Genomic DNA, 15719 nt, shown 5'->3' on the forward strand with positions numbered 1-15719 from the left:
TTTCTCCCCCCAAACGTGCTAGCCGGTTGCAGAAATAGTCACCCCCCCCCGAAACGCACCGACTCTCACAGGCGCCGAAGCCTGGCAGACCCCGAGGGAGGTGGAAAGAACTCCCCCCCAACACGAAGAAAAGGCTTGTTTCAAAGAGCCTTTCCTGACACGTCTCCCCCGCCTGGTTCCTCACATGTCCTGTCAGGATCTCAACTCCTCCCCCCCCCAAGGCTGGACACTGCCTTGGCCCCCCCACCGGATGCTGAGCCTCTCCATCCACAGCCTGGGATCGGGGCCCCAGAGGCCCTGCCCAACCTCCTTGGCTTGTTTGTGCCTTTGTTGGAGGGGACCCAGAAGAAGGGAAAGGCCAGCCTTGACCGAAGGGAGGGAGGGTGTGTGTGTGGGGGGGGTGTTTTGGGGGTCCGATTTGCCATCTGGGTTCCTTTTCTCTTTTTTCAGGGAAATGACCCCCTCTCTGTCTCTGCCCCCCCCAAATGCATCATCCTGGTCTCCTTCCCTCCTCCCCCCTGGAGCCTAGATCAGCCCCCTCACCTGTGAACCCCATTTCGGTTACCCCACCATCACCCCCTTGCTTCACCCCCTTTTGCAGCCCCCCTTCCTCCTTCTCCTTCCAACCTCATCAGGTTCGCTTCCCCTCCCCCCCCCGGAAGGCTTGCAGGCTTAAAAATAACTTTTCCAAGTTTTGACATAATGGGGGAGGGAATGTTGAGGTTGGGTTTTCCCCCCTCCCCTTGGGGGTCCCTTGAGATTTTGACTGGAGTGGGGGGGGGAGAGCCAGGCCCCTTTCTCTCTTTCCCCTTTGAAACCCACCCACTCCCCACCCCAAAGTGGGATCTGGACTCCTCTCCCCCCCCAAAGCAGCCCCCTCCCTCTCCTGAAGACAGACACCCCCCTCCCCCCGCACGCAGAGGAGGGGGAGACCCAGAAGAAGCCAAAGGCCAGCCTTGGGGGAGATTTGCCATCTGGATTCTTTTTCCCTTTTTTCGGCGAAATGATCCCCCTTTTCTGTCTCTGTCCCCCCCCCGCGTCCACGCCCCCCCCCGCCTTTGCCCACCTCCTGCCCAGACCCGATGGGGGGGAAGATCCTCGGAGCCCCATAGAGGTGGGGGGGGGAAGGAGAGGGAGAGGGGAGGGGGGCTGACCTCCGGGGGCTTCCGCTTCCTGTTAGAGCAGCGCCTCTTCCCCCCACATAGCTCTAGGGTCCTCTCTCTTCCTCCCGCCCCCCCCTCAAAGAATGGAGAGGGAGGAGGGGGAGGGGTGTCCCCTCTTTCCTCTCTCCAGAGGCCCCGCCCTCCTTCCTTCCTTCCCGGCTTCTCCAACCGCCGGTCTTGAGGGGGGGGGGAGGGGAGGAGAAAAGGGCGGGAAGGAACAGAACACCGTCAGGGAACAACCGCCCTCGAGGGGGGTGGGTGAGCAGGGGGCGGGGCCTCTGAGGGCGTTCGGTCGCTTTTCCCCCCTCAGGAGGGGAACTGAGGCGAGGGGGGGGAGGGGCTCTCCCTTCTCTTTGAAGCCTCCCCCGTTCGGAGCCTCCTCTGAGGGGATTCGCCGGAGATTTCCTTCCAGGAGCGGGAGGCGCTTTCTTTGCCAAGGGAGGGATTTTTATGCCCTCACCGTCAACGTTCGATTTTGTGAAGAAGGATCTCTCCAAACTGGGAGAATCGTGGCAAAATGGCAAGTATTTGCCACGATTCTCCCAGTTTGGAGAGATCCTTCTGGAGCTCTTCACAATCCCTTCGGGTCTTCACCACCCAAAAAAACTTTTGTGTCACCTGCAAACTTGGCCACCTCATTGCTTCTCCCTGTCTCCAGGTAACTGAGGAGCAGGCTGAAAAGCACCGATCCAGGGACAGATCCCTGAAGGCACACTGCTCCTCACTTCCCTCCATGGTGAAAATCTGCCTATTGACACCTCCTCCTCCCTGTTCCCTGGTTCTCCACCAGTTCTTGACCCATAAGAGGACCTGCCCTCTCATCCCCTGGACTGTGGAGTTCCCTCAGCAGCCGCCTTGGGCGAGGGTGTTGCGAACCAGCCTCCCTCTAAGGATGGCTGCTCGGTCGGCCAGAGAGCATCCAGGCTTTCCAGGTACCCCTTTCCAGCTGGGCTGAGTCCTGGTAACCCCAGCTAGGGCGTAACACAGATCCTTTCCCACAAGTCTGGCCTAAAAGGTTCACTCCTGCACTAAATTATACTTAACGAGTACAGGCACCTGGGCTTTGTAGTCCCTTAAGACTCTCTAAAGCTCAGAAAGATAGGACTCTGCTATTAGCAATCTCCTGGCCTTACCGCTCCCTCCCCCCCCCCCAGAAGCAGGCTCAGCCGACTTGCTGTTCAAAATACCGTTCTTAAGGATTTTAAGAATAAAAGTCTTCATAGATATTCAGTTTGTTGCATAAGCATAGCATAGATTACATTTCCAAAGAATATTGCAGTTAAATGAATAACAAAATCCAGCTAAGTAAAAAATAACTTCTAAAAAGCTCTTTTTTAAATGGCCTGAATCAATGGCTACAGGCAAGACAAGCAAGAAATAAATGCATGGAAAAACATTGTGGAGAGCCTCTGTCTCCTAAAAAATCTGGTACAGTGGTGCCTCGCTTAACGAGTGCCTCGTATAGCGACGAATCTGCATAGTGATCCCTTTTCCAGGATCGCTAATGCGGAGGCATAGGGTCGGCCCCAACGGGCGAAACTCGCATAGCGAAGATCGGTAAGCGTTTCGCTTACCGATCTTCGCTTTGAGACGCCCGGAAATCAGCTGTTCGGCGGCTCCAAAATGGCCGCCGGATGCCCAAAATGGCCGCGCACAGCGTTTTCATGCCCTCCCCTCACTTACCGAGGGCGTGAAAATGGCTGCCGGACCCTGGAAACTTTGCTAAACGTTGAGTTTTGCGCCAATTTGGAACGCATTAAACGATGTTTAATGCATTCCAATGGCTTTTTACTTTCCGCTTAGCGAAGTTTTCACATAGCGAAGGTTAATCCGGAACGGATTAACCTCGCTATGCGAGGCACCACTGTAGTTTATACCCACTTATCCATCAGGGGAAGGAAATCTGGAAAAGGGTGTGAGAGGATGTTAGAGAGATCAGGATTCTGTCCGAGGAGGAGAAAGGGGACAAATAAATAAAGGTGGGGAAGAAAGAGAAGAGGAAAACAGCCAGCCTGATCTTCCAGTGGGGGGGGGTGGTTAGGAAAAATGCAGCATCTTGGGCTAAAGGAAACACAAATGGGGCATGTGATCAGCATAATCCGCAAGCAAGCAGGACGGAGCACATTCATTGATAAGGAAATTAAAATCACTCTGTTCTCCCACCAGCTTCCCCTGTGATTGAGCTTGCTGGGGTTGTGAGCTGTTACCATTTTAAATTTTATATAAAGGGTCCGTGGCAATTTTATTATTTTGATGTCATTCCTTAGATTCCTTAGCAGTGTTAGAAACAATCTGAGCTACTTTGGGAGATAGAATTCAAAAATAATGGAAAAACAATTTGAGGTGTTTCACGCTGTGGGTTTGGATGATCATTCTATATATCATGCTGTGGTAGAACACGGAGAGTAGCGCTAAGCAATAAGTCAGCAGCATAGAAATGCATGAAGAAACAGAGTTTTAACAAGCAAGATGTGAATATTCTGCCAATGTTTTATCTTTCATGCCTCTTATATTTCAGGAGGAAGGTCCGATGACTCCCAAAGAGAACAAACACAATCAGCCCCATCCGAGGCTGGATCCAAGGGGAGGCTCAAGGGGGTCTGGAAGGCTTGAAGGGACAGGCCCTTCCCCATGAGCAGTGGGTGCTCCCCACACACACACCTGGGGTCACCCGGGTGTTCTTGGACCGTAATTCCCACAATCCTTCCCAACCAGCTCTGCCGGCCTGGTTTTTCTTGGAAGAGCCGTCCAGGAACTCCTGGGTTCCCCAAGGCTGGGAACTGCTAACCAGGGATCCGGCAGGGAATCCAAAGGGCATCTAGTCCAACCCCCTTCCCATTGGCAGAAAGAAGCTGCTGCTCCAGTGTCCCTGAAAGGGAGACTGTGGAGCAAGCGGGGGGGGACTTCCATGGAGGAGGGGTGACTTCTCCACCATCGCCTGAGGCTTCCCCAAATCTTCCTCTTGGACGGTCGCCCCAACCCCTTGGGTAACAGACCCTTTTTGGGTAACAGGGACTGTTAGCTAGTTTCCTGGTTTCATGAAAGAGGCTGCAGCAAATACAGACCCACCGTTTTTTTTTGGGGGGGGGGAGTGCCCAGCCAACCGGAGACCCTGGGCTAAGGAGACCGACCCCTTCCTACAGTCATGGCAAAGCAAGCTTGTTTCCTTTCTTCTGCAGAAGCCCCTTTTGGACCAGACTGGGTTCCCCCCCCCTTGGAAGACGAGTTTGAGCCCCTGCCCAGGTGAAGACCCTGTCCCGGTCCAGACCCCCCCCCATCGATCCCGGTCCAGACCCCCCCCATCGATCCGGGGAAGCTTCTCTGTCCTCCAGGTGAGTTTCTCAGGCAGGTGAGTCCCCGCAAAGGGGCCTCGTCCTGATTCAGTGGAGAAGACGCCCAGTGCCCAGACTTCAATTGCCACACACACACACACACACACACACACACACACACACACACACACACACACACACACACACACACACACACACACACACACACACACACACACACACACACACACACACACACACACACACACACACACACCGCGAAGTTTCGAGAGCCAAGCAGGACAGGCGGGGCCGAGGAGGACTGTGAAGGAAGAGAGACGGTCAGAGTTTTGAGACTGCCATGCAGTTGGGAAAAAGATGGAATTAATGAGGACCGATTGAAGAGTCCGGCTGTTGTGGAGGGAGATGATGAAAGAAGCTGATGAAACAACCATTACTCTCCTCGGCGGTTGCCTGAGCCTCCCTCTGGAAGGAGAGTCGCCCCCCCCCCCCCGAAATCCGGGCTGGTCCGAGAGCCTGAAACTCCCTCCTGCCTCCTCCGAGTCGCAGGAAAAGCTCTGCCCGTCTGTCGGGTCTCCTTTTCCCTTTCTCTCCCCCCCTTTTTTTCCTGCCTCTTTGTGGTCCTTTCTGTAATTTGCCCCCCCACACACACACACCGTTCGTGCAGGGAGGGGGGAAGGGGGAGGAACATAGAGCTACGAAGGGGAGGGAGAAGAGCCCCTCCCCCCCCCGCCCCTTCGAATGGGAGCCGGAAGCAGGATCTGCAGCGCCTGCCGGGGGGGGGGGGCGCCTGGAGAGAAGAAGAAGCGGGGCTCTTATTTTTTTGGGGGGGGTGTTTGGCGCCTCCCGGATCGGGACCCGGACGGAGGTGGGGTGACGGAGGGGCAGGTCGGGTGCGGACGGGTGGGATCTGCACGGGGGGGGGGAATGAGAGGTGGCCACTCTCGGGGGGGGGGCGGCTTCTCCGGACATGGCCGAGGTTCCCTCCTGCAGTTGCAAGGCTGTTTTTCCTTCTGGGTCTCCTCGAGAGGGAAGAGGATTCAAAGGGGGGGGGGAGAGGATCTCCGGGGTCCATATCCAGACCCCCCCTCCGCCCCTGCAAGGCCCTAGGAGGAGGAGGGCTTCATCATCCACAAAGAGGGCGGGTGGGGGAGTTTCCTTCCCTGCGAGGAGACCCTCCCCCTCCCCCCCCCCCCGAATCCTGCCAGCAGCAGCCCCGGTGTGTGTGGGGGAGAGAAACGTGGGAGAAAGTAAGTTGCCTCCCATCTCTTGCCCCCCCCCCGTGCACGTGCCTCCCTCTCATGACGTGAGACGCCCCCTCCCTCAAAGGGCCGAAGGGCTTTCTTAAAGGGCTGGACAGGGAAAGGGGGGCGGCGCTGAGGGGGGCAGAAGGGAGGTGGAAGAGGCTCCATTCCCAGTGACTTGGGGGGCAGGTGGGCAGGAAAAGTGGGGCTGGCGAGGGAGGGGGGTCCTCCCTACCCCTTCCCTGCAAGGGGAGGGAACATCTGCCAGACCTCTTGCTCTTTTGCACACATACTCTATGTGTGTCTGTTTCTCTCTGTGTGTCTCTGTGTGTTGTGTGAGTGTGTATTTGCGTTTTCCTGGATGATCCGGCAGAGAGGAGGGCTGACCGGATCCCTCTCAAAACCAGATCCTGAGCTGAGGATCAACTGCAAGAGGGGGGGGGGCGGCTTCCTTGTTGCTTTGTGTGAACACAGACCCTCTTTCCCCGAAAGGCAGGCAGGAGAGAATCAGGAGAGAGAGAAGGGGGTGGACTTTCCCCCACAGGATCTTTCTGGAGCGGAGGCTGGAAGGGGGATCCATCTCCCCAGGAACAGCTCTTCTCCCCCCCCCACTGCCAAAACGGTTCTGGTCTTTGGGTCCCGAAGGCACCATTCAGGGCCATCAGCTCTGCAAAAGACCTCCCCCCTCACTCATCCTTCCAGGGGATTCGCCCTCCTGCCTCCAGTTCGTGGCTCTCCGTGGGATGGAGCAAAAAGGGGGCTTTGGAAAGAGGCCGGAAGAGGCTCCGGTCCTTCCACGTGGAGGGCAGGAGGAAAGAAGGACCCGAAAAGGCAACCTAGCCTCTCCTTCTGGGGCGTCTCTTTCTCCTGGCAGGTCTTTTGTGGAGTGAATGCCTCTGAAGGTTCCTTCCCAGACCAAGTGATGACAAATTTCTTCAAAACTTCTGTCTTGTCCGGGTTCAGCCTCAGCCCATTTCCTGCATCCATTTCAGTATGGTCCCCAGGCAGCGCTGGAGGGACAGGACGGCATCACCTGCAGTTGGTGAAAAGGCGATGTAGAGCTGGGTGTCATCAGTGTACTGATGACACAATGCCCCACACCCCCTGATGACCCCACCCAGTGGTCTCATATAGATGTTAAACAGCATTGGGGAAATAATCGACCCCTGTGGGACCCCACAATTGAGATTCCACAGGGCCGAGACACTCTCCCCCAGCTGTACTCTCTGGGGACGGTCCTCCAGGAAGGAACAGAGCCAGGTTAATGCCAAGCCACCAAATCCCAACTCGGAAAGCCTCCCCAGGAGGATACCCTGTTCGACAGTATCAAAAGCCGCCGAGATGTCAAGGAGGACCAACAGAGACACTTTGCCCCTGTCAGCCTCCCTCAACAGGTCATCGTACAGGGTGACCAATGCCGTCTCTGTACCATGGTGCGGCCTGAAGCCCGACTGGAATGGATCCAGGGCATCTGTCTCATCCAAGTGGGCCTGAAGCTGATCAGCGACCACCCTCTCAACCACTTTGCTCATGAAAGGAACATTGGCGACGGGTCTATAATTGCCAATCTCCTCTGCTGCCATATTAAATAATTAAATAAATAAAATAAATTAAGTTTCTTTCTAATGGGCCTAATGAGTGTCTCCTTGAGGGCAGAGGGAAACCTGCCCTCAAGGAAAGACCCATTTATTATTGCTGTGGCCCATTCTGTTGTTTTCGGCCTGGTTGCTTTGATTAGCCAGGCCGGGCAAGGGTCAAGGGAGGTGGTGGTGGCCCGACAGCGATCAAGCACCTTGTCCGCAGAATCAGGTGTCACAGGCTGAAAGGAGTCGGAAATCACCGGGCAAGATGGAGCGCTGGACATCTCTGCTCGACTCACTGTATTTAAAAAAGGAGAGAGCTCCTGGCAGATGGCCTCCACTTTAGATTTTTAAAAGGCTGCAAAGTGGTCAGGTGCGAAACTAGGGGGAGGCCTATCATCTGAACCAGTTCTAGATAGGTCACACACTATACAGAATAACTCCGCCTGCTGGTTGGATGCTTTGCTTATCCGGTTAGCGAAGAATGATCGACATGCAGCCTTTACCTTATTCAGGTAAAGGTTAGTTGCGACCTTAACAGCTATCCAGTTATGGTCTGTCGGGTTCTTCCTCCAACTGCGCTCTAGACTTCTCCTTATTCGCTTCATCGCTCGAAGCTCCTGGTTAAATCAGGGTGCTGGCCGAGCTCTACGATGGAGAGGGCGTTTAGGCACGACCGTGTCTATGGCCCTGGTGGCAGTGGCAGACCAGTTGTCAACCAGAGCATCGACAGGAGCGCTAGTTCAGCCGTCATCTCTCTCATGACATCCTGGAATCCGACTGGATCCAGTAGTCTTCGAGGGCGGACCATAGAAATAGGTCCCTGCTCCCTGTGAGGGGGGAGAGCCACTGTGAGTTTACATTTTATTAGGTGGTGATCTGACCATGACAAGGGGACTGACTCGAGGTCCAGTGTGTGACCACCCACATGGGTGGGGCCATTGACATGTTAGGACATGTTGAAGGAAGCCATGGTTTCCAAGAACTCAAGAGCTGGCCCCGAAGCCTCCCCCACATGCACGTTGAAATCACCCAAGACCAGAAACCTCGGGGATCCCAATAGTGCCGCGGAGACAAAGTCGGTCAACTCCGGAAGGGAAGTGGCTGGATCATGGGGAGTGCGGTAACCCAGCAAAATCCCAATACCATCCCTGGCCCCAATTGACACGTGGAGTGCCTCTAGACCCGGCTTTACCACCGAAGAGCACTTAGTAACCTCCAAGCTGGATTTATAAACAATGGCTACTCCCCCCCATCCCTCCAGTCTACCATGGTGCTGGACAGCATAATAATAATAATAATAATAATAATAATAATAATAATAATAATAATAATAATAATAATAATAATAATAATAATAATAATAATAATAATAATAATAATAATAATAATAATAAAAAACCGCTTTCTTGTCTGGACTTTAGAATAAGAAGAGATACAAGCAGAGAAACGAAGGCCTATGTGTCTCCTCTGCAGATTTAAAAGTGCCATGATACACCCCCACCTCAAACACCAATATTCCACTCCCTAAGTTTTGAATAATCAGCAATTCAGACATGACCTGATATGCAGTATAAACTGTCTGTCTGTGTGTTCCATCATCTGCATGAATTCTTGGGAAACAGCCCCATAACGGTAGCCTCAGTTTTGTCATTTTACCTTGAAAATAACTTTAAAAATATCAAGAACAAATACCAAGTAATACTTCACTCACAGCCTGGGTGATTTATGTCAAGCTCCAGCCACCCTGTGCAGCCAGCTGCAATGCGGAAGATTCCCGCCTGGCAACAGTGCTGTGAGAAGTAGTCCAAGAGTCGCAGCTTGGCGGTCAACGTCAACAACATACAATATGCACAAGTCAGCAATGGACACCTGCTCCGCAGGGCTACATCCACCGCTTCTGTGAAAAATCATGTGGTTTTTCTGGTAATCCAGAACTGGACTTGAAATTATAAAACTCTTCCGTTTTTATAATTCCTGCGTCTGCATGGCACCACACAGGAACTGATGCATTAGATTTAGCTAAGCTCCAGGTTACTTCTGATCCTAAAAATCTTTCTGGCACTTCCAAAATGTAATATATAGAAGTCGCAGATTCCACTAGAATGGGCTGGCACCAGTTAATCGATTCATTTACAGTGTTGGTTCCCAGTATGGAACAACCATGGAAGAGTCGCATACAGGTTAATGCAGAACATGAGTTTCCAAACTGCAGGGATTTGCACCGCTTGGGAGGGAGCAAGCCTGAAAGGCTTATTTTCTGTTTTGAATTTCAAAACAAAAGCTTTTCAAATCAAAACAAGGAACTAATATCTGCTAAGCAGATGACATCTATGTACAGGGCAGAAAAGTATGTTTTGGCTGTGATTATATAGCACTGTTGGGCAGCCTCTGGTCTGAGAATTCAATATATCCTGCTTTTGCATTTTTCCTTAAGGGAGTAGTCACTGTGACAAAGGGAAATGGAAGACAACGGGGGGGGGGGGAACCCATGCAGGCAGGCATCAACAAGTGTAGGTGCGAGGAATACCCGCAATTTTTGCTTGCATCCTTGTATATGTTTAAGTCATTCAAAAGTATTCACATTTTGAGAAACACTGAAAATGAACACATCACCCCAAAATAATATGCACATGCCTCCTTCTTCCCATAACGTTTTTACTTGAAGTACTGCATAATTATTTTATACTAATACTTTTTCAAAGCTGCTGTTCTTGACGCTTGCAGACTTAATTCAGAGGTAAATTGTCATGTGCATAAATAACTTCACTCTGATCTGTTCAAATCAGTCACATAACAATTAGTCTGAAATTTAGCTTCTGCTTTCTGCAGTCTCTCTCTCTCTCTCTCTCTCTCTCTCTCTCTCTCTCTCTCTCTCTCTCTCTCTCTCTCTCTCTCTCTCTCTCTCGAGTCCGGCCAGATGCTTCAAGGAAGCCCCTGAGCAGGTGATGGAAGTGGGGGGGGGAAAGGGGGGGTGGAAATCCCCCCCAAAAAAGGCAGAGAAGCCTCGGAGGAGAAAGTGGGGGGGAGAGGCTGCGCCTTTCTGGCCTTCCTGGCAGGCAGAGCGGGAGGGGCGCCCTTTTGTGGGGTGTGTGTGTGTGTGTGTGTGTGTGTGTGTGTGTGTGTGTGTTTGCAGGTGTGTCCCTTGCACAGACTGACCCGGCCCCCCTTCTGCAACTAGAGAGCAAGAGCCGGACCCCCCCTTCCCTTCCTTCCTTCCATGGAGCCATGGAGCGGGGCCAGCCTCCCCCCTCGCCCCCCCCTGGGTGACCTGCCTTCCCCATGGACTCCCCCCTCCCCCTCCCCCATGGATAGCTCCTGTCCCCCCCCCACATTGAAGCTCCGCCCCTTCCGCTCCCCTCTCCCCCCGCCCCTTCTTTCCATTCAGGAAAACAGGGAGCTCTCAGAGGGGGGAAGAGGCGCTGCTCCCGGTGGATCGGGCCCGGGGGGGGAATGCACGCTAAGGGCTCTCAAAGGGGGGAAGAGGCCGCCGCTGGGCGGGGGGGGAGCGGCTTCCTCGTGAGTTTCTTCCCAGAGGACCTGCAAAGAGGGGAGCCATCGGGTGGGGGGGGAGTTCTCTTTTTTTGCGAGACCCGGGGGGGTGGGGGGGCCCCTAAGGGGATTGGCGGGGTCGGAGAGAGAGATTTTTTAAAAAAAACACCCAGAAAAAGAGCCTCCCTTCCCGCCCCCCCCCGCAACCCTCCCCCAGAGACCGTGCACTCCGGATCGGGCCCCTCTCCCTGCTGGGTCTGCGATCCACGAAGGAGGGGGGGGTGAGGGGGGAGAGGCGTCTCTTTATTTTTTGTCCTGACCCTCCTCTTTCTTCTCCGAGGGGGTGTAAATGGGGAGGGGGTCCCCCCGAATGGGAAGCCTGGGAGGGGCCTCGATCCCGCCCTGCCCCCCCAGCAAGGCACCCGGGGCCCTTTCTCTCTGCGTGTCCTTGTCAGTGGGCCCGCCTCGGCTTTCCTGCGAGGAGACCCCCCCTGCTTTCCCCAGATCCTGCAGGCACCATTATTTATGGGGAGGGGGGTGGCAGAGAGGGAAAGGAGGGAGCGTTTCCCCCCCCCGTGGTCTTTCTCTTCCACCCAATTTCTCCTTCTTCTGAGAACCCTCCCCCCCTAAACGTCACCCCCCAGGTAGAGAAGCAGGCTATGGGGTGCAGCGGGGAGGGAGGGAGGGAGGGGGTTGCAAAGTGGGGACACGAGGGGGGTGTGACAAACCCAGACCTACTGGGATCTGCCACACGTTAACTAAGCTGCCACCAACCATTCCCTATAAGAAGTCACACAGACCAGGGATGGATTTTCAACAAATAAAAGAATAAGGTTTATTTAAAACAACACACAGGGAAAATAAAATGATCAGGTGAATAAGAAATAGTAACGTGGCTTAATCTCATTCATACATGCACACAGTTTGGTTCACACAGAACCCTTAACTTGAAGCACAGACCCTGAACCTATCAGTTCTGGCTAACCAACAGACACCTGAACCTATCAGGTTGGTACTCTGACACACAGTAGTACCCTGTCTGACACACAGACTCCCACACCAGCTCCTTCTTCCCAGCTGCTGCTGCTTCACATCCCAGCGTCTGAACTTCTCCACACAGGCTTCACCTATATATACAGTACAGCCCCTCCTCCTGATGTCCCGCCTTCCACTCCCCATAGGATGAAACTTTCCCTCCAAACCCATGACAGACAGGTAACATCAGTGCTGTATGTAACACCTCCCCTCTTTATAAGTTGTTTTGTAGGGGGAAAGCTAAGGTGCTTTTTCCCAAAAAACAACCTGGATAAAACACACAACAACAGTTATACATACCATATCATACTTACTTATACTTACATTCTAAGTTAACCATAGCAATTAGGCATTTAAACATTTACCATATACATTACATCAATTTACCTTTATTCATACAAACCAAATTCAAAAACAGGTACATTTAACTTTTTGTCATCAATATATATACATAGTCCATGTTCTTTCGCCGTCTTCAATCTTCAGGTCTTCTTGACAAGGCGTCAGCAACACAGTTCACTGACCCTCTGACCACCTTCACTTCAAAGTCATAGTCCTGCAGATTTAAAGCCCACCTCATAAGTTTGCTATTGTGGGTTTTCATTGTCTTTAACCATTGCAGTGGTGAATGGTCAGTGCACAGAACAAAATGTCTTCCCCAGATGTAAGGCTTGGCCTTCTGGATCGCGTAGACTATGGCCAAACACTCCTTCTCCACGGTTGCCAAATGTCTCTCACCTTTTTGGAGTTTCCTACTCAGGTAGGACACTGGATGCTGGTCACCATTCTCATCCTCCTGGCAAAGAACTGCTCCTACCCCGCTGTTAGACGCATCGGTGTAGATGATGAACTCCCGGTCGAAGTCTGGAGCACGCAGCACTGGATAGTTGATGAGCGCCTGCTTCAACCTCTGGAACGCCTCCTCACAGTCGCTGGTCCACGGGATGCGGTCATCAGCCTTCTTCCTCGTCAGATCGGTCAGCGGAGCCGCAATCTCGCTAAACCTCGGGATGAACTTTCTGTAGTAGCCCACCAACCCAAGAAATGATTTGACTTTTCTCTTGGTGTTGGGTCTGGGCCAATCACGAACAGCTTCTATTTTGGCCTCTAGGGGTTTTATCACTCCTCCCCCTACCATGTGACCCAAGTATTTTATTTCTGGGCTACCCAGCTGCAGTTTGTTCTCTTTGCAGAGCCTAGGCCAAAGCACTTCCTCCCCTGGGTCAAAGTGCCTCTCCCTGGCTTCCTGGTCATCCCCAGCTTTCTTTCTGACCTTTTGAGCTTGCAGGGTCTCTGCTGCTAGCTCTAGGTTTCTCTTTAGGTCATTTCTTACAGAGTCTATATATGTCACAACGTCCTGTGGGTCATCCTGGGTGATCTGCTCCCAATTTTGTTTGATCAAATCAAGGGGCCCTTTCACCCTTCTCCCAACTAAAAGTTCAAATGGACTGAACCCGGTACTGGCTTGTGGCACTGATCGATAAGCAAACAAAAGGGATTGCAGCTTCTGGTCCCAATTGTTTGGATTCTCTGCCAAGTAAGCCCTAATCATGCGCATTAGAGTCCCATTGAACTTCTCAGTTAACCCATTACTTTCAGGATGATAGGCAGTGGTTTCCTTGTGCTTAATTCCACAGATTTGCCATAAGCGTCTCATGAGCTTCGATGTGAACGATGCTCCCAAATCTGTGATTATTTCTGAGGCAAATCCCATCCTGGACATATACCCCACCAAGGCATCTGCCACTGTGTTAGTTTCAATGTTAGTCAAGGGTATGGTTTCAGGGTACCTCGTGGCATGGTCCACAATGGTGAGAATGAACCTGTTCCCCCTCTTTGTGGCCTTGGGCAAAGGTCCTACAATATCCACCCCTATGCATTTGAACGGAGTGTCAATCACAGGCAAAGGGCACAACTTTGCTTTGGTCCTGTCGCGGCTATTCCCCTGCCTTTGACACACATCACATTGTTTACAGAACTCCCTGATCTGCCTCCCTATGTCAGGCCTGTAGAAATTCTGTGTGATTCTCTGCTGTGTTTTGTTCACCCCTAAGTGCGCAGCAAACATGTCAGAGTGCCCCCTTTGTAAGATCATGGGGCGATACTTTTCAGGTACCACTAGTTGACTTCTGATCCCATCTCCCCCTTTTGAGATATTCCTCAGGGTCTCTCTATACAAAATCCCCTTTTTCTCTAGAAATCTCACTGGGGTTTCAGGTGTTAGCTGGGCGTCAGTCACCTGTTCAAAACACTTTTGGAGAGTGGCGTCTGCCTTTTGCTCTTGTCCAAATCTGCTGTCTGTGGTTAAGGTTTTCACCACAGCTTCTGAACTCCCCTCTGCTTCCGTCTCTGGCTCATCATTACCCCCTTGAACTGTCCCCGTGGTGGCTTGTGAACGTGTAATCACTAGCACCCTTTTCACATGTTCAGCCAGGTCATTTCCCACGAGCACGGCTGCTGGCAGAGTCGATGAAATTGCTAGCCGCCAAACTCCCCTCCAGCCTTGAAAGTTCACAGGTACTTCCGCTACCGGCAGTGAGATCACCTGCCCCTCAATCCCTGCCACCTTCATGCTCTCATTTGGGATTATATATTCCCTAGGAATAATATCTGGATGGCACAAGGTCACCTGGGAACAAGTGTCCCGCAGCCCCCGATACTGACGGTCAAGTATTCCTACGTCCACCCCTGCTGTCTCAAACAACTGAGAATCTGTTCTCACGAGCAAGCATCGCTTGACCTCCACAAGAGGACCACCTTCCTCAGCCTGATCAGCAGATGCAGCCGTTCCAGACTGAGCAGCCATGGCAACAGGCTCCCTCAGTGACAATGAGCCTTGCTCTCTCTGGACACAGAACACAGCTTTTGGCTTGGTTCCACTAGAATCCTGAGGCACAATTCCTTTTAGCTGCTTTAATTTCTCACACTCTGAGATTAGATGGCCCTTTCCCTGACAGAAATAACATTTTCTGGTGTATTTTGATTCTTTCTCATCTTGTTTTGGTTTTCCCTCCAAAATCTGAGGTCTTAGTTTCATGTCTGAGGGCTTCCCTTCACCATGGGCCCCTCCCCCTTGCTGGCTTTTCCCTGGTCCCTGAGAGTACTTGCTGTAGGTTTCTTTGGGTTTACCTATCGCTTTCCCCTCACCCAAGGGCTTTCTTATTTGCGAAATAAAATCTGCGATCTCGGCAGCTTCCACCACAGATTTTGGTTTCCTTTCCCTCACCTGGAATTTCAATTCCCCATGCAGGACTGAATAGAACTGTTCCAGCGCTATCAAATCTTTAAGCTGTTGAAAGGTCTCTGTCCCCTCCTGCGATAGCCATTTCTCAAGCAGCCTCACCAATTGGGCCCCCACTTGGGTAAAAGTCTGTTCTGGTTTCTTGGTGATTGATCTGAATCTTTGCCTCAGCTGTTCCGCATTTATCCCATGTCTGGCAAACACCAGTTTTTTAAACTCTGCAAAATCTTTCATCAGTTCCTCAGGCATCTCTGAATAAACCTCAGCCAGGCTACCACTGATTAAAGATCGCATGATGGTCATCTTCTCAGTTTCCCTCACTGAGAAGTCCACAAACGCTCTTTCCACTAAGGAAAAGAACACCTCAGGACAATCTCCCTTGTGGTACACAGGGAATTTCTTCAGGTCAGCTTTAGACAGTTGGCCTCCCTCAGAATCCCTATTGTTATTATTATTCTGGTTCATCATTTCCAATTTCCTTAATTCAAACGCCATCCTTTCTTTTTCCAGAGCAATTTTCTCTCTCTCCATTCTTTCTTCCATCTCCATTCTCTCTCTCTCTCTCTCTAATTCAAATTGTCTTTTTTCTCTCTCTAATCTTTCTTCTCTTTCCCTTTCCTCCATTTCAAATTGCCTCATCCTCAGTTCATGTTGTTGGGCTAGGAGCAATT

General features: G+C 52.1%; 2 protein-coding genes across 8 annotated transcripts in view; one reads left to right on the top strand and one right to left on the bottom strand.

The window, feature by feature from the left end:
- Positions 1-1338, bottom strand: part of LOC144585059 (uncharacterized) — a 31504-nt gene extending 30166 nt beyond the window's left edge. For 3 of the 4 annotated variants that reach the window (XR_013539539.1, XR_013539540.1, XM_078382509.1), the window contains exon 1: positions 1067-1144. The gene's annotated coding sequence lies outside the window, so the exon portion shown is untranslated. The other variant, XR_013539541.1, reaches the window with a different exon arrangement.
- Positions 1-15719, top strand: part of LOC140702922 (uncharacterized) — a 354469-nt gene that overhangs the window by 319670 nt on the left and 19080 nt on the right. Inside the window, exon 1 of one of the 4 annotated variants that reach the window (XM_078382542.1) lies at positions 5232-5324. The exons of the other annotated variants lie outside the window; for them this stretch is intronic. The gene's annotated coding sequence lies outside the window, so the exon portion shown is untranslated. Of the gene's footprint in view, positions 1-5231; positions 5325-15719 lie in introns of those variants that run through there. 4 annotated transcript variants of the gene reach the window in all.

This window comes from Pogona vitticeps, chromosome Z, assembly GCF_051106095.1.
Source record: "Pogona vitticeps strain Pit_001003342236 chromosome Z, PviZW2.1, whole genome shotgun sequence".
Classification (NCBI taxonomy): Eukaryota; Metazoa; Chordata; class Lepidosauria; order Squamata; family Agamidae; genus Pogona; species Pogona vitticeps.